The sequence below is a fragment of the Sarcophilus harrisii genome, chromosome 1 (genome assembly GCF_902635505.1).
Source record: "Sarcophilus harrisii chromosome 1, mSarHar1.11, whole genome shotgun sequence".
Lineage (NCBI taxonomy): Eukaryota > Metazoa > Chordata > Mammalia > Dasyuromorphia > Dasyuridae > Sarcophilus > Sarcophilus harrisii.
The window spans coordinates 12,519,785-12,544,778 of record NC_045426.1 but is presented as its reverse complement, the minus strand read 5'-3'; the positions used below and the strand labels follow the sequence as shown (position 1 = coordinate 12,544,778).

Genomic DNA, 24,994 nt, shown 5'->3' with positions numbered 1-24,994 from the left:
ATTGTCTCATTTAATGTTCACGACCACCCTCGGAGGTAGCTTCTGTTATTATCTGTTTCATAGATGAGAAAAGTGCCCACACGGTTATTAGGTAGCTGAGACTGGATCTTGCTGCCTTCAGGCCTACCAGGTGTTTGATGATGACCCAGGCCTGAGTTTACTCTCCCGTCTGTGTCCTGGGTGTTCGGCACGGCCCTTTGCACAAAGGAAGGAAGAGTAACTAGAGCTGACATGTAACATTGTAAACTGCTTCAAATACATTCTCTCTTGCAATCTTCCCACTTTACAGAACAGAAGACTGAGTGTCTGAGTCTTCTTCATTTCAAGATTAACTCTCTATCCACCACTGCCATCATAAATGCTTTTTCCTTAATCGATCAAAAACAAACTTTTATTAAGCACCTACTAGGCACTGAACACTGTGCTTAATGCTGACCTCAAGGAGCTTCCAGTCTAACAGGGAAGACACAGGCTGAGTGAACATTTATTAAGCCAAACACTGAGGATACAGAGAAGGGCAAAAGAGAAGGCTGAAGGGCCGGTGGACTTTGTTCTTGGCTTTTGTTCAGCTAAAAGAGAGTCCTGGTTGGTCACTGGCCAGGTCTGATCCTTTCATATAATTATTGTGATCCTCCCGGCAGCTCTGGGAGGTAGATGCTCTTGTGATTCCTATTTTACAGTTGGATAAACTGAGGCAAAGGTAGGCGAAGTGACGAGATCACACAGGTAGTGAGCATCAGAGGCTGGCTTTGGAGTCAGGTCTTCCTGACTCGACCCTCTGCAGTACCTGAAGGGAGTGAGTGTGGGAAGAAGAGGGCCGATAGGAGAGACCAACAACTGGTTGGATGGGGAAGTTGGAGAAGAAACAAGAGCTGAGATGAGTCTGGGAGGCTGGGCAGGTGGCCACGCTGCCAACGGGAGGGCTGCTCCCACAATCTAGTTGGCACAGGATTGCCAAGGACCCTGGCACAGGGGATCCACAGGGTCTGTGCGGACATGCCCCCAAATATGAGGGGGAGGTTGTCGCCAGAGCCAAATTACAAAGACCCGCTTTGGGGGGATCAGAAATGGGTCTCATTGGCCCACCGGGGCCCAGATTTAAATTCCTCCTGAAGCTCTCTCCAGGGCCAAACAGTTACAGGATTATGGCACTAGAGTGGGAAGGGTCTTTGGGGAGTGACCTCAAACTAGTTGAGAAAACTGAGGCACAGGGACTTGGTGGAGAAAACATAAACATAAGCATCCGACAGGGGGAGAGGAAGGGATTTGAACTTCTGGCTCCTTCTACAAAAGCACACCCTTGGGTTCAGCCCCTGCCCTCAAAGAGCTGACATTTGACCCTGTGCTATAGGCCCTTGGAGCTATGGGAAAGCCCATCCTCCTCCTGCCTGCTCCTTCCCTCCTCCTTGAGCATCTTCTCTGGGCTGGGAGAGTCAGTGATTTGGTTTAAAGGGCCTCTTGTTGTGTTGTATGAAGGGAGAGAAAGTTAAACTCCCCTTGATAAGGATGGAAGAGGTTCTAGTGGCCTTTACAAGACACAAATGGTTAAAGGGCCTCTTGTTGACTGGAAGATTGCAAGTAATGAGCGAGTAAATTATGCCAAAAAGAGCTTTATTTGGGACCAACTTCATCCTAACAAGAGGAGAGTCGGGTTTGTGGGAGATAATCCCCCCAGCACAGGCAATCCACCCGGAACTAAAGAGCGAGCTTTTGATTGTCCAGATACCCAGACCCACCGCCAACATGGCGGCAGGTGTTGGTGCAGCCCGTGGGGTTGGAGCCAATGATGTCTAGTGGGAGGTGCAGCCTCCTTTCACATCAGAAATGCATCATGGGAAGGGGTTTTGGGGGGGGTCAGACGGTTATTCTGCCCTCCCCCTCTTGTAGTGGGTAAAGAGTTTGGACCACTGAATTTGCCTTACCAAACACAAAACTTAAGGAGAATTTCCAGACACTCCGTGTGTGTGTGTGTGTGTGTGTGTGTGTGTGTGTGTGTCTGTGTGTGTGTGTGTGTGAGAGAGAGAGAGTGTGTGTGTGTGTGTGTGTGTGTGTGTGTGTGTGAAGTTTGTTTTTCATCAATAAGAAAAGTACATCTGGTTGGAAAATTCTGGCCAAGGCTTGGAGGGGAGGAGACTTTTCAAATCTTTAATCACAGAATCCCGAGTTGGAAGACAACTCAAAAGATCCTTTGAGTCCAAGCCCTGAACCCAAACCTGTGCAATTTGCAGGCTGCCGCATCCTTGTTTAAAGACCTCAGTTTTGTAGAATGAGGGCAGCTGAGTTTCTTTTGGTCATTTAAAAATCCCCTCTGTCTCTTTGATCAGATACAGCTAATTACCAGTGAGAGCAAAGCCATCTTTGGGGCTGAGCAGGGCCACTGTTTTCTCTAGGTTTATGGTGTTCCATAATGAGGCTTCCCCTGTGATGGAAACTGGCCAATTTCAATCAAAGGGTGAAATTCAATTTCCCATCAGATCGGAAAAGTGGCTGCCGTGTGCTGTGGGAGCTCCACACAGAGTAACGGGAGGAGCACATGAAATAAGGCTTCTGTGAGGAGGTAGTGGGGGTCACAAAGCCTGTCTTTGTAAAGGGGATTGTGGGAGGAAGGAAGGGGCCTTGCCATTCAGTTTGTACCTGCTCGCTTCCTTGTGTCATACATTAGGGCCTTGAAGGATATTCCTGCTGGAGCCCAAGCTCTCCCAGGCCAGGAAGTCCTGGAGTTTGATCTCTAGTGTTTGCCTCTCTGTTAGGGAATGGAAGAACTACAGTTGTGTCGAGGGAAAGGTTCCCCACGTGAGGAAATCTACAGGGAAGGACATCAGTGTGGTGCCATGAAAGGGACTGTGCCCCACTGAGACTTAGCTGCAGCCAGAAAGCTGGTGCTTCTGGTAGTGGAAGGCAGAAGCTACCCATCGGGCAACTAGTGTGCCCGGCATTGGGCTTGGCACAACTTGGGAGGAGCTCTTTGTTCTGCCCTCCACTCCTCCAGCCCTCCAACCTAGGGATGTGCGATACCCAGGCTGCTGCAGTCTTAAAAGATGATTCTGGCGTCATGATGGAATCCATCAAAAAATTGTTATTTAAAAACAACGTCTAGACCTAACCATTAGCTCTGGGATCACTAGTGGTGATTTCTCAGCTCAAAATGTCTTGCTTCTGGCTCTAAAATTCGACACATCTGGGAATCATCCTTAAAGTTGAGTTTGTTAGTGACATTTCTAAATTTGTCATGGAATCTGTGGGCAGAATTTTTTTTTTTAAGTGAATTGGGATTAAATGATCTACCCAGAATCACACGGCTAGTAAGTGTCTGAGGATGGATTTGAATTCAGGTCCTCCTGACATCAGGGTCAATGCTTTATCCACTGGGCCACCCGGCTGCTTTGGTGGACATTTTGAATGTAATGGAACGTAAGCTTCTTGAGGGCAGGGACTGCTACGTGTTGGCGTTTGTTTAGCTCGGGTGACAGTCATTTAGCAGGCATTCAATAAATGCTTATGCAATAAAGGACCATAAAGGACGGTTTGGGTAACTGACAGTTGAATTCATTTGTTCTGCTGTGACTTCCCTTTGTGAGGATTTCTTTGATCGAAGGAATGGACACCCTGCAACTGGAGTCTATGATTTGCCTCCCGGAAATAGAACTGAACTGATGTCCTTTTTGTAGTTATTTATGTATATCTGCAGGTATTGTATGTTTTACCCAGAAAGGTGCCTTCTTTCTTCCTTCCTTCCTTCCTCCCTTCCTTCCTTCCTTCCTTGTTTCCTCCCTTCCTTCCTTCCTTCCTTATTTCCTCCCTCCCTTCCTTCCCTCTTTCCATCCATTCATCTCTCTTCCCCTCCAGGAATAGGAGGACAGAGCAGTTGTGATGAAAGATGCTAGAAGCTCAGACTAGACACTCGAGGTGAGTCATGAACACTATCTGGCTGAATTTTGCTTAACTCTGCCTTGTGGTTTCCTGAGTTCTTTATCAGTACAAATGTTCACCACCGCAAATATTTTCCAGCAAGATATGGATGATCATGTTTTACTGAAGTTAAAAAATGGGCTCTAATGACTGGGCAGCCACAAGAGAGAGATGCCCACAGGCGGCCCACCACCCATCTTGGTCAAGTATTTTTGTAATGGGCAAATAAGCACAGAGATGCTCATTCAGAGCTGACCCATTGAAGGAACCATGGATTAAGATGAGGCTAGACGGCCCAACCTCCCCTCAGATTTCAAACCTATGTTTAGTTGCCATATTGTAAGACTTGATCCAACAACCCAAAAAATGGCTCATGGATTTGGGGGGAAATTTATTTTTGACTAATTCCAAGGTGATTTGAGTGAAATCCTCAAGTACATTGTGATACAATGGAAATAAATTCAAAAATTAACTTTCTAGTAGTTGAACACAGTAGAAAGAACTATGATCCAGGAGTCCCAAAATGATGGAGATAAGGGGAAACTTAGATAGCTTCCGAGCCCAGTCCCTTCACTTCTTGGGATGATGAGATGGGGGCTTAGGTGACTTACCTAAGGTCTTGTAGAAGGGCAGTCATTATGTTGAGGAAGAGGGCCAGCCAGAGGACTGGATCACCTTACAGAGAGGATTGGTGCTTTAGGCTCTGTCCCTCTTGGCTACCATGTTATTGTCTGGTTCCCAAGGGAGTTCTCCAAACACTGGACGTGTCAGGGATGGGATGTGGAGCAAATTCCGTTGCTGGCGGAGAATCTGACAGCAAAGGGAAGCGTGATGAAGAGGCTGAATGGCTGGACGTGCTCTCGTTTTTGATTCCGTGGATAAGAGAAGTCTCTTTTCCTCGTGGCAGCCAGTTCTAGGGAAAGGGAGGAGAGTGGAGGGCCAGAAAAGGATGCGTTTGTTTATCAATTCCCAAATAAGAAGATCTGGCCCCCGGGACATAGGTGTTTGGACATCATGGCAGCTCTGCCTCCCTGAACTAAATAAGGCCAGTGCTGAGAAGAGCCGGCCTGGAGGGAATGAAGGGGAACAGAGAGGGGACGAGCAGCAGCTGGCTGCCAAGGTGGCGCAGCGGGGACAATGGCTGCAGAAGCCCGAATCGACAGCCTAAGCTAGCAAATGGTCCTTCTCCAGATATGGAGAATGCGCGAGGCGCCATTTGGGAGAGGAAAGCCTGGTGACTGAAAATGATCCCGCTTTCTTCTCTCTCCTTAAAAAATATTTTTCCCTCTTTAGTGAAAAGGGATAAAACAATTAATTGCCTACTCACTCCCAGGCATTGAGCAGAGTACTAGGGGTATAAATGCCCAAACCCAAACAGAGCCTGCCCTCGTGGTGCTTACATTCTCTTGGAGGAAAACAAGACGTATGCATCAAATGCAATCCAAAATAGACAACTTTGATGCAAAGGAAAGTGGGGGATGGGGTGGGGTTGGCTTCCTGAGGGGGGTGTCCTGAGGGGATCTTTGAAGTAACCCAGGATACCTTCTCCAATGGGAACAGTCTTCTGATAAAAAAAAAATATAGATAGATGTGCATAATATATATATACATATATATAATACATATATGCAATGACTGTGTGTATGTGCGTGTGTGCAAGGAGGGAGAGAGGGAGAAAAAGGGAAGAGGGGAGGATAGAACTTAACTATAACTTGCTTAGAGGAAGTAGAGGAGATAAAAGGGGGAAAAAAGAATAAATTTTCGAATGTGTACAGTAGAGAGCAAAAGAACAACCTACAAGAAAGTTAAAAAAAGATGGACACTCATGAATATAATTTCCTCTACTGTTATATATCCTTTCTTGAACTGGTAATTTATTGTTCTGTATTTTGGACTCTCCCTAATATTCTTCTGGGCACGTGACAATAGTCTGTTTTATTTTGTTTTGTCTTCCTTTTTTATTTTTCTTTTTTTACTCTTTTTTTAAAAAATAAGATAATAATTTAGAAAAACACAGACAAGAAAAGAGTGCTGACAGAGGGAGAGAGAGATGGGGAGAAAAGAGAGGGAATAGGAGAGAGATTGATTTGTCTCCTTATCAAGCCTGGGATATGGAATGGAATTGCCCTCTGTATCTGTTGGTTTGCGAGGTTATCCAAGTAGGTTTTACTGTTTCTAGGAGATGGGTTATTCTGATTTATAAATGCTCTAATGTAAAATTTCAAATGTTTCATGAAATTTGCTAGTAAAGTCATTGCCCAGCTGAAAGAACAGAGACTAAACAGAGAGAGCTCCTGGTTCTTGGTTGTAACGATTGTCTGGGGGTCTAGAAGAGCACCTAATTATCCTAAGGATGATTGAAAGATTCTTTCGAAGAATGTTTTTCACATTGTTTTTGAATGATGTTTTTCATTCTAAATTTGTGCTTCAATAAACCTGTGACCAATGAAAATCTTATAAAAAGGTCAGAACTTGGCTAAAAGGTCACTGATTTTGAGCCGTGATGGACCTTAGAGGCCATCGGGTCCAATTCTTTCATTTTACAAATGAGTAAACTGAGGCATAGAGAAATGAAGTGATTTGTCCTGGATCACAGACACTGAGTGATAGAGCTAAGATTAAAACTCAGGTCATCCTGATTTCACATTCTGTATCATGGTCATCAAAGCAAACCTCAGAAGTGATGAAGCAAAAAGTTAACCATGGGGGTGATTTCCTTTTCTCTTCTCTCTAACTTTTTATGGAAGATTTTGGAAACTCAGGAATACTGAGGAACCAAGTGACTCAGTGATATTTTCAAGTTAATGAGCATGATGGCATCTTTTGTAAACATCCACTCAATTCAAGTACTAATGAACTCTGATTAGTAATTTAACTGGAAGGTTCCCTTAGTCAGTTAGTTGTATGAAATTGGCTCCTTGTCCTTTGGAGCTCAGAGAGCTTTCTCCTATTGGAAGGAAAGTCATCCCCAAAAGAAAGGGGGAGAAGTCTTCCAGCAGAAAGGTGCATGAGAGAAGGGGCTTGACTCAGCGTCCTTGGCAGTCCCCGCCAATTCTAGGGTTCTATGACTTTGTGGTCATTACTGGCCACTTGGTTTCAGAATTACTAACACCCTGTGGGGTTCGTTACTATTATTCAACCCAAGAGACCTACACACATGGGATGACCACAAATCTTGCTTTTGAGATAGCTGTAGTTCTTCTGAATTTAAAAAAAAAAAATGACTGATTGGCTAAATGGAGCATATCAAATCAGGATTTGATGACTCAGCTAGCCGGGCCTGAAGCCGGAGCGATTAGCAGCTGCATACTTCACATTTTATCCCAAAAGTTGACTATTGAGACAGACATATTATACAAATAGATTTCTTTGAAAAAATGTGAATCAGCTTTTCGGCATTTTACTTTATAGCGGTGGGGGCAAGGGGAGGGAGGAAGAGTCTCGGAGAACCCAAGTGCTGTATACATAATCATGACCATGGAGCAGGAAACCTAAGGGGGTAGCTTTCTCTCAGTGCAGTGAAAGCACTAATCCCCCCACAGGCGATTGTGTAATATTTACAGAATCTGGCAGAAAGATGTCATGTCGGTTTTCTCATCTCCCGGTGCGGACTATTTTGGGCCAAGGAGAGCCATCGCGGCACCGACGGGATCCTGGATTCTCTTAGAGATTGGAGTAGCGGACCACAGGTCCTGCCGATGGGCCCAACCAAGCCTGGCAAGACGGAACTTGGATGTGTGGTCTCGGGGCTAACCTAGCTAAGGTCCTTCCCCGGGCTGGGTGGGGAGTGAGAAGGAATGGATGGATGTGTTTACCCCAGCAACTCTCAAGGACCATCTGCCAGACCGTAGAGAGGCTGCAGTCTCTTTTGATAGTGGGAAGTTTACTAACACAACTGCAGATCTTTGAATTACGTGCTTGGACAGATCACTCCTCCTTTCTCCGTGCCCCCATGTCCTCCTCTGTAAAATGTGGGGATCAAACTAGCCCTGAATTCAAACCTAACCTCAGACACAGACCTGGCCGTGTGACCATGTGACCATGAGGCAAACCTCTGTTTGCCTCAGTTTTCTCGACTGTAAACATTGGGGAATCTACTTCCCAAGGTCGTTGTGAGAATCATATGAGTTATTTGTGTAGTAATTAGTCTGTCACACAGTAGGTGCTTAATAAATGCTTATTTTCTTCTTTTCTGGATGTTTTGGGAAGTTCTTTTCAGCTCCATCTCAATGATCCTCAGTCAGTTCATCAACTTGGGACATAGTTTCCCTATCTGTAAAATAAAGGGATTATACCAGATGTACTATGAGGTTCATCTCAACTTTGAATCCATGAGCCTCAGTTACTTAACTTGGCACTGATGATTACTCATAGTGTGACCTTGAACAAATCACATGCCCTCTTAGGACCTCAACCTCTTCCTCTGTGAAATGGGACTAACATAAGAATATCTCCTATTTGAAAGAGGGTCAGGAGGAAAGTATTTTCCAAACCCTAAGGCAATTTAGAAAACTAAATGATGAAAACTTGCAATACGCTGACCTTCTCAGCAACCTTTTAGACACTGCCTACATTTGTAAAATTACCAAGATTAAGTGTCTGTTTGATAGATTTATTTGGATAGATCAGTGATCTCATTCACGGGAGGATATTCTCTTCAATAGTGCAACCCATCCAGGCTTTCCAATGCTGTGAATCTCCTCAGTCATCCAGGGACGATCTTGTCATTGCATGGGCACCCATTGGAACATCCTCCGGTCATCCCTCACTCGATATCTGGCTGATCCATGGGAGATGTATTATTTGTGTCGCCCTATTAAAGCATGTAGTCGACAAGCTCTGGCAGAGTTAACACAAAACTCTCTAAAATCACGGCGAACTGTTCAGAAAAATCCATAAACCGAATCACTTCAGAATGGAGGCCCAAAGTGGAAAAGATTGGAGCGGACCCAAGCCCCCTCTTCCCCGGCAGGCTGTAAAAGAGTGATTCATCTGCCGTGGCCTCCGCATATGGTGTCCAGCGGCTCACAAAGTAGGGGAAATAGAGGAAGATGGATGGATGGGGAAGTATTTTTAGAACACATTGTTCTCCCACTTCTCGAAACAATCGACCGGCATGAAAATGTGTTTTCAGAAACCTTCTTCCCCTCCTTTGCGCTACTTTGAAATGGTATCTCGAAATAGAAAACAAACTGTGTTTTCTTTGCCCGGTAATTAAATTGGGTGTTGTATTACCCAGAGGTAGGAGGATCTGACTATTTTGGGTTCATTAGTGTTGACGAAGCATTATCTTTGAGTCAATAGCCTTGCATGGTTGGGAGGAAAACAGAGTTATTAATGTGCGAGCTTTTTAGTTTGGGACATGGAATGTTTAAGATTTACTGTAAAAAAGGAGCTGTGGACGTTTTTTCAAAATATCGCCCTCAGAAGTCTAGTTAAAATAACCAAAAACCCACCAGCCAAATCCCCGGCTTCTCGAGAGCTCCTGTCAAAAGTTATGTAAGTTTCCGTAATGATCATGAGGTTATATATGGACAAAGAAGCTTAGAGGCCATTTTGTAATTCCCAGGAAAATGCAGAAGGAGCCTCTGAACAAGGTAGGCTATTATGCCGGTAGGGGATGAATGAATGCATGATTCACTGAGATTAGGATAAAAATAAAGCTATTTTACTGGTTTGACTAAATAAGGAACCAGAGACCTGCTGATAATGATTAGTGCTCATTCAATAAAAATCCATTGCTTCCTCGAGGACAGACATTAAGCCCTCCGAGGGAGGTGGATGAATGCTTACTATTCAGCTAAATATAAGTCTGTCAGAGGCGCTTGGTGAGCTGGATAAGAGACTCGTTTCTGAGGCAGGAAGGACTTGGATTCGAGTCACACTTGAGGCACATTGGCTCTGGGACGCTGGGCAAGTAACATTATCTGTCTGTGCTCTAGGCCCCTCTGAGATCAATTCAGAAACTTTCTGTTTGGCTTTGAAAGCCCTTCATAACCTGGTCCCTGCTGCCCTTCCAGCACCTTCCCCTCAAGCACCTGGCCTTTTCCTTTGCCTCCTCTGCTTAGTCTGTGATCTAATGAAGGAGTCGTCACACAGGGAGAAAGAGAGAGACCGGGATCTCGGGGAGAAGAGGCTGATCCACAGGCTTCTAATCCGCAGAGAGGTTGAGGGCGGGGGATGGAGAGGAGGCTGCTGGAACTGGCCATTGGGAGACCATTCGTGACTCTGGGGCGGTTGGTTGAGTGATGAGGACAGTGAGAATGAGGGAAAAGAAATGGAGGCCCCTATTGCAGGCAGCCAGGAGTTAGCCACAAACAAGGAGGAGAGAGCTAGGTCAGTGGAGTTGATTGGTTGTTTGCAGGGAGTTTTGAGCATAGGGGAGATATGGGCATGTTGTAGATGGCAGGGAAGCGACCAGAGAGAGACTGAGGAAGAAGACAGGACAGGAAGGGATCCCCGTGCCCTTAAAAGAGTTTGGTGAGGAGAAGGGCCCCTCTCCATATAAGAAGAAACTCTGGGAGGTGCGAGGCGAGCACCTCAGTTTCCTTATCCGGACAGTGGGTCTCCTACGTCCCTCTTGGGGGCTGTCGTGTGGCCCGAATGAAGATGCATTTTGGAAAGCGCTTCACCCGCTGCAGAGCTCTCCCTGTGGACATTGCTGCCCAGATGGGCTGGGGAACGGCTGCTTTCTGGTTCATGCGATTCTCCCTTGAGCATCTGACTCGGCCCCTCTGAGTCACGGAGGCTGGCTGGTTCTGGGGCAGCCCCAAGGCCGGCAGCTAACACAGAACTACCGGTGCGCTTGATTAATCCCGTCTGAGGGTTCATGTCTCCTGCTGAAAGATGGCCATTTTATTCCTGTAACCGATCATATCGGGGGCTTTTGTTCGCTCTGTCAGGACCAGATCAAATGAACAGCTGTTGGCAGAAAAGTCGAACCGGGGCAGGGAGGACTGCAGGCAAAAACCACAATTTCAGGTTTTATTTTCTAAACACGAATATCACTAAAAACACTAATATTTTATAAAAAACTAATATTAGAAACACTGAAGTGTTTAGATATTAGACATGAGAAAAGCAAAGAACTTGCTGACTCTTGGGAACTGATAAGGCTCCGGAGTAGAGAGCCCTCATTTCCCAGTTACCTCCTAAGTAAACCTCTTTGACTCAGTTTCTCTACCTGTAAATTCCTGACCACCTCAAAAAAGTCTGGCCTTTAGAACTCTGCAGGTTGGCAGATCCTCATAGATTAGCGTTTCCTTCTCCCTGCAGCACTTTCAGTCTTTATTCAGTCGTGTCTGACTCTCTGTGACCTCATTTGGCGATTTACTGAAAAAATGCTGGAGAAGTTTGCCTTTTCCTTCTCCGGCTCATTTTACAAAAAAAGGAAACTGAGGCAGGCAGGGTTACATATCATGCCCAGGGTCACGCCGCTAGGAAGTGTCTGAGTTGGTGTTTGTGCTCATGAAGATGAGTCTTCCCGACTCCAGCCCCACCTCCCTGCCCAGAGACAGGATAGTTGCATCATGAGGGCCATATCTACCCTAAGATAGGATAAGTAAAAGCTACTGTTTAAATGGAGCTTTGGGGTTTTCAGATTACTTTTCACATATTATCTCATTTGATTCTCAGAGAAGGTGCTATTGTTACTCCCATTTTACAGATGGGGAAAACCAGGACTGAGAAAGTTACTTGCCCAGGATCATGTATTTGAACTGCAGTCTCCCTCCAAACCCAGTCTTGTGGCTTTTGCGCCCTAGGTACTCATGGCGGTTTTGTTGGAATCAGTGGAAAGGATTGGGCCGAAATATCCAGGAAATTTTGTGGTGGTTTCCCTGAGAGAAACACAGAGACACAAGAGCCAAAATCTTCACATCGTGGGGATTTGCTCTATTTAAGTAGCGCTTGTCGTAGGTCAGGAGGACAAAGGTGAGCTCCTCTCGGAGCAGAAAGCCAAGAAACGTACTGGATTGGAGATAGGAACCGGGGGATTTCTGTGCTTTATTGGAGGAATTCTAATCTGGAGGATTAGGGAGTCGACGAAAGATACCAAGTCTGTGGAAATGTTTTCTTCCCCTGGAAAAGGTTGGTAAACAGGCTCAAGGAGGCAGCTGGGACCTCGTACGGCTGGTCTGTGCCAGGTGCTTGCTCCTGGTCAGCCAGGGGGAATTCTAACGGATGGTCCGGACCGGGGCAGGCTTCAAGTGTCCTCCCCAGTGAGGAACAATACTGGTAACAGAGCGTGGTGGCTCACGGGGGCCTTGGAGACCCCCCGACCGCCATGAAGACACTGTAGGAGGGAATGTCTGTGCTGGTCGGGGAACATGAGGGGAAGAAAAAGGGAGCGTGGGAGCCATCGTTTCTGGGATATTAACCAGCCACCGCGCATTTGTGCTCCCATACCTGGGCCGTCTGAGACATTCAGTCTGTTAATAAGTGCTGATTAGTGCCGGAGGCCTGAAGCTGGGAGGACCCTTGGAGACTCTATCTGGCGCAGCACCCGCATTGTTCAGATAAGGAAATCAGTGGTTAAGCGGCTTCCTGGTCTGCCCAGCTGCTGAGTGCCTGAGATGGGATTCTAGGCCCCGCACCATGTCTGCTGCACCAGGATGAGAAGCCAGCCGGCAGAAGAAGGGGAAATGAGGAAGAGGTGACGGGTGTGGGATCCCACAGACCGCCTCACAGCCTCCTTCTCTGCTCTTAAGCGATAGCATGTGCCTGAAGGAAACCATGAAGCGCCACCGATGGGGGTCCCGCCGGGTGGTAACTCTATCCGGTGCCGGACCCACGCTCAGGGTCGCTGAACACCCCCTGAGCCCTGGCCGCTCTGTGGTTCGTTGGACACATCTCTGATTTCCTATCACGCCCCTCACAACTGCAGTATATAGTCTGGGGATTGTACCCCAGGGGACCTGAGAAGAGCATCTTTGGTCCTCCGGTTTTACTCATCCCAACTTTTCCCCTCCCTGTTCCCCTTGACTTCCAACCTTTCTTTTTCAGTTGTCTTCTTATGAACCATAATCAGTCATAGATTCAAAAATGGCCCAGGCCTGCGTAGGTCAAGAGGACAAAGGTCAGCTCCTCTCAGAGCTTGGGATATGGCCGCAGAAAGAACTGAGTTTGAATTCTGCCTTCGACACTTACTAGTTATAGGGCAACAAGTATTTAACCTCCATCCGTCTCAACTGCAAAATGGACATAATCCCAGCACCTGCTTCCCAGGATTGTTTGGAGAATCAAACACGGGAATAGCCATGAAGTGCCTTGCAAATCTCAAAGAAGAGGATCAGTGTTAACTGTTATAATTATTACCGAGTCCAACTACCTCTTTTTACAGATGAGGAAACTGAGACCCAGGGAGGTCACAGGATTTGCCCCCTGGAGTGACAGGCAGGGAGCTCAGAGGGCTGGATTCCAAATCGATCATGTTTTCCCTGGTACTCTATTGCCTGCTTTTTTCCAGCCCCAAGGACGTAGAACTCCAAGATGGTCCCCCTCCACCTTCATTATTTTGTGTCAGAGACCCCTCTGACAGTCTGGTGGAACCTGCTTAGGATCTTGCCTTTTTTAGCATCAAATAAAGCACTTAGTGTTACACAGACATGCACAGTAGTATTTTTTTAATGTTCAATGTGGTAAAAATATATGTTAAGTCCAATATATGAATACATATTTCTGTAATTATCGTGCTGCACAAGAAAAATCAAATCAAAAGGGAAAAAATGAGAAAGAAAATAAAGTGCAAGCAAACAACAACAAAAGTGAAAACGCTATGCTGTGAACCCACTCATTTCCCATAGTCCTCTCTCTGGGCGCAAATGGCTCCCTCCATCACAAGGCTATTGGAACTGGCTTGAATGACCCCATTGTTGAAGAGCCACGTCCATCAGAATTGATCCTCATATAGTCTTGTTGTTGAAGTATATAATGATCTCCTGGTCCTGCTCATTTCCCTCAGCATCAGTTCCTGTCAGTCTCTCCAGGCCTTTCTGAACTCCTCCTGCTGGTCATTTCTTACAGAACAATATTCCATTGCATTCATAACAGCAAGAATTTATTAAGTGCTTACTGTATACCAAGCACGATTGCTAAGTGTTGAGGATACAGGAAGAGCAAACCTCCCTCCCTGCCCTTAAGAAGAGTACATTCTAATGTGCATGTGTGTATGTTGTGTGTTTCTGTATGTACTCACAAATACACATAGACACATACCCTGTATGTTAACATACATGTTATATGTTTTGTGTATGTGTACCTTCCATTTACATGCATGTGAATAGAAAGGTGTCTGTATGGAGACAGAGGAAGGCACTGGGATGGGGTGGCTGTTGGAGCTGAGGGAGAGCCTTCCCTGCATGGGACAGGGTCCCTCGAGAAGGACATATGTTCCTTTCCAGCCTCCCCAGGCATCTTGGCTCCCCTTGGTTCTCACCCCATTGAACTTGTCTGTATTTCTCTATGGTCTAATTCTCCTTCTGGACCATAAGCTTCTTGAAAGCAGGGACTTGGTCTTATTTTTTCACCGTCTCATCAATTCCCAACCCGGTGCCTTACATACAACGATACTGAGTTTAATTATTTAGGAACTCTGTCTGTATAAAACCGTCGGGCTCCCGCGCTGGCCCTGGGTGACCGCTGGTTCTTGCTTGTGGGATTGCGATTTGGGATCCACGTGATCGCACAAAAAGATGGCCCGTGGAATAAAGCTCTGATTGCACAGTGACTCTGAAATGCAGGCGAGCACACCCAAGAATTTTTCTAATTAAATGTGCTTTGCAGGGGTGACATTTCTGACCACAAAACTATGTAACTAAAGCCTTAGAAGCATCTAAGAGAAATATTTCCAGTGAGCCCGTGGCCGGTCCCCGGGGGGTGAGGGCCCGCTCTTGGGGCCGGCGGCCTGGGGGGGTCTCGCCGGACCCCATGCTTGCCACTCTGACGTTGACAGTCGGGCTCAAAGGTACATCGCGAGGCGGGTTTGCTGCCGGCCATGGAAGTCACTCTCGATTGGAGACCAGGGCTTAGAGTAAGCTGTGAGGAATAAATGGCCACCGTCTGGGTAAGTCATGCTTAGCACTGGGACTCCTAAGGCCCGGGCTGGTCAGAACTCCCACGAACCTGTCCCTGCTGAGAGGCCGTCGGGTCCCCGGTGATGACTGTCCAGCCGAGCCCCCTCCAGAATGCGCGCTCTCTGATGCCGCCTGGGTTTTCCCTACTGACTAATTTGTAGTGACAACCCTGACTTTGCCGTTATTGCTGCCGCGGAGAAACAATTAAGCTCTTGCTGATTCTTTTTCTGCCTCTCCTAGCGAGATGGAGCATCACTGTCCGCCCAGGGACTTCTTTTAATCACTCGACATTCAATTTTCTTCTGGACTCGATAACTGTAGAGTTTGTAGCTCTTGGAAAAGCTGTAGGATTTCCAAGTCTCCGAGTTCCTTCTTTAATTGGGCGGTCTCAGAATCCAATAAGTCCAGGTGAAAAACAGCCAGCCTGAGGGAGTGGATTAAGCTTGGAGTTGGGATCATTATTAGCCATGTGGTCCAGGGCAAATCACGCTAACCTCTCTCTATGTGCTTTGGGTCGAAATCTGGGCAGGGGGAGAGAACCTCCCCACTGGGCGTCCTCCTTGGGGATTCCCCTGTCCTGAAAATCGGCTGTGGCCAGTGAGACCGCGAACGGTCAAGTTCCCCGTGTACGTGGAGACAGTGGGTGGAAGGAGGAGGTGAAGGGGAATGTTGTTGTTCTCAAGGAAGACCTTTATCGGCTCAGCCACTCAAGCATAATTAATAAAGATGTGTGCCAGCAGAGCCTGACCTGTTTACTCCTAACTCGTTTTCTGGGCCAGAGGCTCGAATGCACTTGGCCGTAATAAGTCTTCACAAGCAGGCGTTCCATAGGCCCCAAGCCTGGAGACTTACCTGAAAAGAAGAATCATTTATTCTATAACTGCTGAACAAATGAATTCCACTTTTTTCTTTAAAGAAGCTATATTTCTTTTTCTAATTTAGTTGAAAGACTCTTGGGTTTGAAGTCACAGAATCTGGGTTCCAAGTCTGGCTCTGGATCTAAGTCACTTAACCTGTGTTTCTTCCTCCGTAAAATCAGGAGGTTGACCTTGATGGTCCGAAGTCCCCCCAGTTCCCTTCCTCTGATCTCAGGGCCAAGACTTTGCCAAGCTTTGTTTAGCATCCAGTAAGATGGTGTTTTTCCCCTATTTCCTTGGGGGAAGGGAGGCAGCGAGGTTAAAAGTTATCTCCCTTGGCAGTATACATTTTTCACTAGAATGCGGGGTATTATGAGGACATGCTGATCATCAGAAAAATATCTGGAATTGCCTTATAAATCAGCCTGTACTGTAAATTGGAAAAAAAAAACCACAGTAGACTAAAAATATCGTTGGCCATGGATGGACTCTGAGGGCGACTTCTCAGCTGGTGTTTCCCCATGACTTGAAGGAAAAGGTGCAAGAGCCCAGCTCAGCCAGCAACAGCTCATTCCTCCTGGCCTCCTGTCTGGAGGCATACCCTGGCTTGGCTGCCTCCTGCCATTGTAACCTTAGGCAACTCATTTCCCTAAGCTATCCCAGCCTCAGTTTCTTCCTCTGTAAGACGAGGAGCTTACTTTCTAATTGAAGAGACAAGAAGTGCGGGGCCGACGTCAGACACTTTTCAGGGGCATGACCCTGGGCAGGTCACTTAACCCTTATTGCCTCCAAAAGAAGGAAGGAAGGAAGAAGGAAGGAGAGGAGGGAGGGAGGGAGGAAGGAAGGAAGAAAGGAAGGAAGGAAAAATGGAAAGGAGGAAAGGGAGGAAGGAAGGAATAATGGAAGAGAGGAAGGAAGGAAGGGAAAAAAAAGCTGCAAATCAGAGAAACTAGATCACTTGCCCATGGTCATACCATAACAGATTCAGGAGTGAAATTCCAACCTTCTACCTCCAAAGCTGTCCCTCTCTGCTCACAGCCTTCTGATTTAAGCAAATCTGCTACAGTGCAATCTGCAGTTGGTGGTAACCTTCTGCAAAGGACTCATTCTAGCGAGTGCAATATTCCAGATAACAGATAACATGCCTCCTTAACCAGCTAAATTCTTAGAAAAATGAGCTACTGGGGGGTTGGATTTTTTTCAGATCCATCCCATGCTTCCCAGAACATGGAGTCCGAGGGTCATCTCCGAAAACGATGATAATTGTTGTGTTATAGAGTCCGATCTATTCTTGGGTGGGCCTGTGGGCCCCGAGGTTCCTCAACTGCTGTTTTGGGTATTCTCCTGTCTGCTTGTGTTAGTCTGACTGTCTCTGCCCTTGCTGGGACCTTCCTTTGCTGACTGCCTTACTTTTCACTGTTGTTCTTACTCAGCTGTGGACTTAGAAACAGCCTCTAGAATTGTGCGTGAATTTAATCGAGTCAGAGACTGAGTGAGGGCCTGCTGGAGACTCATGGATGTTCAGGGAGAATATAGACAAAGTTATCACCAGGTGATTTGAAGGAGCGTCCTGGCAGCTGGGGGAAAGGCTTTGTGTACAAGGTGGCACCTGAGTCTTGAAGGAAGCAAAGGCTTCTCTAAAGTGGAAATGAGGACAGGAGAGTATCTAGCATGAGAGACAATGGCATGGGCGTGAGAAAGAGGGGGTGTGCCAGTTCTGGCTGGATCACAGACTGGGGCATTTATGATCTTTGAAAATTACAGATTTATACCCCAAACAGGGATCGATTATTTTACAAATGGATTTTCCTTTTAGAAAAACTTCTCTCTGAGCTGTTGTAAAAATAAAAATCAAGCTACAAAATCATAGAATTTCAGCTTTCAACAGCACCATTTTATCCAACCTATGCTAGAAAAAACATCTTTAAATGTCACTCTCAGCTAGTATTCCTCAACTTGGTCCTTTGTGTTAATAAAGCTTGATCCTGACTCCAAGATCATGATGCTTTCTTTGGCCATCCCACCTTCTTCCTCTTCCATGGCATCATCTATAATCCAACAACTCTTCCTTCTGCGGTTCATGGTCATTAGTAGAAGCGTTATTGTAAATCTGTTGGTAAATACGGTGCCCTTTATTTTTTTGCCTCTGAACTCCTTCAGTATATGTACATAGTCTCTGGTTCAAAGAGTAAGAGCAGCTTAATCACTTCTCCTATTTAATTCCAAATTATTTTCCTGAGTAGTTGGACCAATCGGTCACTGGATGGTTTTGAGCCGAATTTAACATGGTGCCCTGTATACAGAAGATATTCAATAAACGAATACAGTGGATAGAGTATTTGACTTGGAGTTGACTCGATTTGATTCAGGAAGTGCTTGATTTGACGCAGAAGGACCTGAATTCAGATCCTGTCTTAGGCATTTAACTAGCTAAGCTACTTATAGAACATGAATGTAATGAACGGTATGTTACTGTCCTCCGAGAAATGTTGAATGTGAAGATTTCAAGGAAGACTTAATGTAATGAGCAGGACCCAGAAAACAATATGTACAACATTTGTGTTGTGTGTGCAACAATGTCAATACATGGAATAATAAAAGCACAACTACCACCAATGAAGATTAGGATGGCCAGAGTTGACATCAGAGAAGAGCCAGGAAAAGGCACTTCCCATGAGTTCCTTGTAGAGGTTTCAGAAATGAAAGAATATTAGACTTTTTAAAATCTTTTATAATAAAGGATGTCCCAGAGGGATACATTCAGAAATGTAGGTGATGTTAAAGTAAAATATACCAATTAAAATATATTTTTAAAAGAAGCAATGGCTGCGTCTGTTGGAGAATGGCTAAACCAATCATGGCGTGATAAAACATAGATTTTGCCTCCTGACAGAGTGGTAATAGACGCAGGATGAAGATTAAGGCATATTTTTCAGATGTGGTTAATAGCTTTCCTTAACTATACATTTTTGTCATAAAAGTTTTGTTTTCCTTTTTTTTTCTTTTTCATGTTGGGGTTCAGAGTAGGAAAAAAATAGGTTTTTTATTCATTAAAAATATAAGGTTTTAACTTATAAAATTATGATATAGGAATGAATTCAGATATTACCATATTGCATAAGAAATGATGGCTATGAGAAATTCAGAGAAGTGTGGGAAGACTATATTGAAACAAAGTACAATCGACAGAACCAGGAAAATAATGCTGGTGTCCCAAAAGTTTCAAGCTGTTGAGAAAAAAATGAAAAAATGTACTACCCTCCTTATTACATAGAGGCAGATAGATACAAACTTATATACATGTATACATATAGTGTGTATATTTGTAGTTATATACACCAGTGTGTGTGTTACACATATACATATGAGTGTGTATATGTGTATGTGTTTGTCTTGAAGGCCTCCAAAAAGGAGGGACTCATTACCTCCTGGAAACCACTCATTCTTCTTTTGGACAGTTCTGATTGTTACACATGTGGGTTATATTAGATCATATCATATGTTGTATTATTTTCTATTTCTCCAAGGAAGGGGAACTTACCACTTCCTGGAAACCGCTTGTTCCCCTTTTGAACAGTTCTATTGTTACATATATGTGTGTTATATCATATCATTTCATAACATTATATTATATTATGTTTCCCCAAGGAGGGGAACCTATCACCTTCTGGAAGCCTCTATTCCATTTTTGAACAATTCTAATTGGGGTTTATGGTGTGTGTGTGTGTAGAATATTATATTAATCAGATTTTATTGACTTATTGTCTTGTTTTGCTGAACCTTTTTTTTCTCTTTTTAAAAGGCCTTTGCTAAACTGTATCTTGAATAGAAAAAGAGAGAGGGAGAGAGGGAGGAATATTTTCAGAAATAAAGGAGATATAACAAAATCCATCAATAATTTTCTTTAAGCCTGAGAATCCCAGTGAGTGGAAGTGGGGCCTTTTCTAGAGGGATAACAGTGGAAATAGAGAGGACGCTGATTGAGCTCTGATCCGCCTTCCCATCTTGTTGCTTGTGACTCGAATTAGGGATAGCTTTCTGGACTGAGCTTGTGTTTTCCGGAGGGACTGAATTTATAGGTGCCCATTAATGAAAAATTGCCTTGTTCTTTCCTCATCCTGTTTCCCCACTTGGCCCTGCCCTGGGGAAGCAGCCAGAAACAGAGTTGAGGGGCCGTGAAATGAAAATGAAACTCCTGCATTCAGCCAGCCTGGTGATAGGGTGCCCTATTTCTCCCCAAACCCCATGAATATTTCTCACTTGGCTCTCTCCCAAATCTGCTGCCAGCTCGGGAGTTCACAAACATTGGGGAAGAATACTGAAAAGTGTTGTCTCTTCCTGGCCCATAGTTTCGTTCCACCATCAGAATCCTGGCTCAAGAACGCCAGGGATGGGGAATATCAGGATGGAAAGATGCCATCCCTCCTTATAGATCCTGGCCAGAGTGACATCACTGTTCCCCAGACAGAGAACAATGACCTCAAGTCATTTCAGAAAAATCTTTTCCCCCAGGCAGTTCCCAGGAATAAGTTTGTTTCCGGCTCTCCGCTCATTTCTCAGAGTTCACTACTAAATGTTTTAGTCAGTTGGGCAAGAAGGGATTTATTTACTTATTTGTTAAGCCATGGGCTGGGCCCTCAACTTCCAGTGTTATTTCCTGTGTGATACCCAAAAGTGCCGCTTGCTTTGTGAGTTTCTGGGCCCCTGTTGAGGAATCACTCGCTGTGGAGGCCTCGAAAAGTGCGTCTGCGCAATGACCTGTCCACGTCCCCATTCTGCGTCCCCGTTCTGCCTCGTTCTGAGCACGCTCTGGTCATTGGAGTGCAGGCGAGACTCAGTTTAGGAAAACCTAAGCCTTGAAGGAACTGGGGACTCTCCCGGGACAGGAGACAAGATTGCACATGGTCCCTGTGTAATTCAGGCTTGACTTCCACAGAGACTTCCTGGCAAACGGGACTATCCAGAACAGGGGGTGAGGCTGGATGACCACTTGTCAAGTGCGTTCCAGTGTGACTTCCTCTTGGAGGCTCCCTCGTCATTAAGGTCCTTTCCAATCTTCAAATTCCATGACTCTGGAATTAAAAATCCTTAACTTAAAAAAAAAAAAAAAAAGATGAATTTGGAAGCAATTCTGTTGAAAAAGACTTTAGTAAATCTTGGATTTAGCAAAAGAAAACTCATCCTAAAGGGCTATTTTTTTTATTTTATTTTGATTTTCCCTTCTCTATTCTCTCCACCCTCTTCCCCACTCATTGAGAAGACAAGAAATACCACACTCCCACATGCATTATTATTACTCGTAAAAACTTATTTCCACATTAGCCATTTTCTGCATTTAAAAAGCAAGAAAAATTGGGGAGCAAATCTGCTTCCATCTAGACTTTACATGGAGGGGGATAGCATTTTATATTCCAAGTCCTTTGGAGTTGTGGTGGATCATTATATTGATCCGTTACAAAGTCATAAAATTCTCTTTAAAGTGTAGCTCGCCTAGTGTTTAACACATTGTCCAGTTTATAGAAATTCACTTTGGAGAAGCCAGTTTCGAGGTCATTCATCGTGCCTATAGATGATTAATTAGGTTATAGACTTAGAGCTGGGAAGGACCTTCCTGTCCAACCTCCTGACTTTAGAGAGGTAAACTGGGGCTGGGGGTCCTCAGTGAGATCATGTGATTTGCGTCTCTAGTCAGAGCCCCCCAGTGTCCCTACCTCTCACTCCGGCTCCTTCCCATGATACTTGAAGGAAGGTGGAAACCATAGACTCTTAGAATGATGAGAAGTCAAGCCTCCAACCTCATTTGGCCCAACTAGGTTGTCATTCTGTGGTTTGGGGTTATGAGAAGTTGTTGGTAATTGTGTTATTTTCACCATCATGACCTAGTTAACACATCCCAGTTTCTCACCGTGAAATGAAACCCCTTCAGCACTTAGCCCCATGTCGGACATACAGTAGGCACTTAATCATTGTCTGTTGAGTCGCTTCTAATTCTGGGTCTTTGATTCTGTGGCCCATAAATACACGGGGAAGGAATGGTTGTAATTACCACGGGGCAATACTGATTATGAAGCATGCTGCCCACCTCCCAAAGAGAGATGATGGACTCGGAGTGCAGACTGAGACCTTTAGTTTTTGGACTTGGCCAATAAGGGAACGTGTTTTGACTCCCTATACATATTATGAGCATTTTGCTTCTTTTGGGGAAGTGGGGAAGAAACAAAACAGATTTTAATTTTAAAATTGTAATTAAAATCAATTAAATAGAATTAATTAATGAAAATTTAACTTATTATAAAATAGAATTTAATTTTAATGAGTAAAGTGTAGTTTAATAAAAGGAGTAGTTGTGATGAATCAAAGTGCAGAGTAAATCTGGCCTGACTATACCCACTAGCCATTTTTCACCAGATGTGTTGGTACAATAAATCTGGAAGACGAAAATCGAGGGCCTTCTTGTCAGATGGCCCCTGATTTCCAGGTGTAGAGTTTCAAAAAACTGTCAGACTGTGAAAATTACTCGCCTGCAAAATCTGCCCCGCTCAGCAAGTGAGCAGAGTTTTGACCTTCACCATCCCCGTGACCTGCCACGTTCTCCGGGATCAACAGAATCTGCATGTTCCTCCCAAACAGTCTGAACGGGAACCTCTTGACCCAAAGTCAACGTTTAACTCCTGATTCTGCAGGAATGTCAGGGTCAGAAGTGAGCCAGTCCCTGTTTCTACAGTGACTCACCCAGACAACCTTGTTGTTCTCTGATTCGAGTGGGGAGGGCGTTTGAGCAATCCCATCTTCCTCCTGGAGGAGTCTGAACACAGAAATATCCTGGGTCTAAAAGGAACACATGCTTCCTCTTAGCACACTTTTATGGAGCCCAGGCTTAGCTAGCTTTATTCTTAATAGCCACCCTGCCATTTTTAGGACCCTTTGTGTACAGTATCACTTTGGATTCTTACAACTAGGAGATCGTGAAAGCTAGAGCCTGTGTTAGTGATGGAACTGAGGAAACAGGCTCAGAGAGGAGGTTCACCTGATCCCCACAGCCACCCAGGTTGTCATTTTAGAAACACAAATCATCCCTTTCTCTTCCCCTCCTCTGAGATTTCTGTATCATCTCCTTTATCTGCATAAGATATCCTATTCGGTCAGTCAACAAACATTGATTAAGGACCTACTATGTGCCAGGCCCTGTGCTAAGTGCTTGTAATTGTGTGTCTGGAGAGCATCTTGTGAGATTGACTCGTAGATGTTTCGCAGATTTTGTGGTTATTTTGAATGATGTTTCCCTTCCTGTGTCCTTTCTTTTTGGGTTTGGTTATTGCTATTAAAAAATATTGTTGATTTGTATTTTTTTTTTTGCAGCTGTCAATAATCTCTTCAACTTGCCCCTCTCCTCCATACTAACCATGTGACTTGGACAGGGATTCTTAAAGACTGGGAAATATGAGAGACCGAGACTGAGAGAGAGAGATAAAAAGAGAAACAGAGAAGGAGAGAAGGAGGGAAAGTGGGAGGGGGAGAGAGAGACAGACAGACAGAGACAGAGAGAGAGAAAGAGAGAGAGAGAGATGATAGATAAAAAGGCAGATAGATGGTAGATAAAAAAGCAAATGGATGGATAGATAGATACAGATAGATTTTTTTAAAAGCAGATACATATTGATTTTCTTTGTAAAATCCTATACCCTTTATGTTTTCTTTTTAAAACATTCTGAGAAGAGGTCTATTCATCATCTTGTCCAGACTGCCACAGATGAAGAGCCAGCCTCCACTCTAGAGAAAAAGCCCAGGGAACCACTTTGTCTGGGAATTTCCCTCTGCCCATGAAATTGCAGATCCGATCTGTAGCCTTAGTAATCCTTCTGCCCCATAGCTGGTTCTCTGTGTATCCAACTAAACCAGCCTGTCACCCCCAGACAGGAATATTTCTGAGCTCTCTTGGCTTGTGTTTGTGCCTTTAATTTCTCTCTCTCATTAACACCAGCATTTGTCATTATGTGAAGTAGTAGTAAAGAAAAGGGGAGGGGTGTCCTTGCTTTACTTCTGTATTTAATGGAAAAGCTTCTAGTCCCTCCGATCCATCCCTTTGCTTCTGTGGATTTTTTTCAGTGAGCGGGGGGGACTGGTTAAAAGGACTCAGTCATAGTTTGGTTTCCATTCTGCCACAGGCTCTGACATTTACCTGTATGGGTGGTTGGAGGGAGGGACAGGGAGTCTGTGTCCTTGTCACCATTTATAAGCACTCTTAGGACCTCCGGGCTTATAGCTCCTACCCCTGTGTCTGCACAAAAGACCCCCTCGTTCCTTTTTGGAGCACGAGAAGCGTCCTGAGGGGGCACATGCCCACTGTTGCCGGCTGGCTCTTTTTCTGTGTATACACGAAAGGGTGTTCACACCTGTGAGGGCTGAAAACCCAGGACTCTAGAAGCGCCATCCCTAAAAATGGAGCACAGATTGAACAGAGCCATCGACACCCAGAGAGAGAACCGTGGGAACAGAGTGTGGGATACAACCTTGCATTCTCACTCTGTTATTTGCTTGCATTTTGTTTTCTTTCTCAGTTTTTCTTTTTCTTCCTTCTTGACCTGATTTTTCTTGTGCAGCAAGATAACTATATAAATATTATACATATATTGAATCTAACATGTATTTTAACATATTTAACATATATGGGACCACCTGCCATCTGGGGGAAGGAGGGGAAAATTTAGAACAAAAGGTTTTGCAAAGGTCAATGTTGGAAAAATTACCCATACATATGTTTTGTAAATAAAAGGCTTTAATTAAAAAAAAATGTAACTGGTAAAAGAAAAAAAAATGAAACATAGATCCATCCATTTGAAAACTCTTTACTAAATCACTCTTTAGCCCCATGACCGATAGTACAGTGACCGGAACAGGGTCAATGTTTAATAAATCCCGATTGATAGCTTGATAATGAAACATCAGGCCCCAACCTCCTAGGCCTTAGCGCTCGTATCCACGTGTCTGCAGAACAGGCTAGGATAGAGGACCCTCAGTTGTTTCCAAAGTATCATCTGCCACAGACTTTAAAGCCAGCCCTCCGAAGGCACCAACCGACCACCTCAGTGAACAAAACTCTCTCTGGGGACGAGACTTTGGTGTCGGTTCTTACCTTTGCCTTTGAACCTCTAACCT

General features: G+C 44.9%; 1 protein-coding gene and 1 pseudogene across 2 annotated transcripts in view; both read left to right on the top strand.

Annotated features, from left to right (window-relative positions):
• ARHGEF3 (Rho guanine nucleotide exchange factor 3) overlaps positions 1-24,994 on the top strand; it is a 240,683-nt gene that overhangs the window by 144,562 nt on the left and 71,127 nt on the right. The gene's annotated exons all lie outside the window — the stretch shown is intronic.
• On the top strand, positions 1,464-1,598 carry LOC111719485 (annotated as a pseudogene).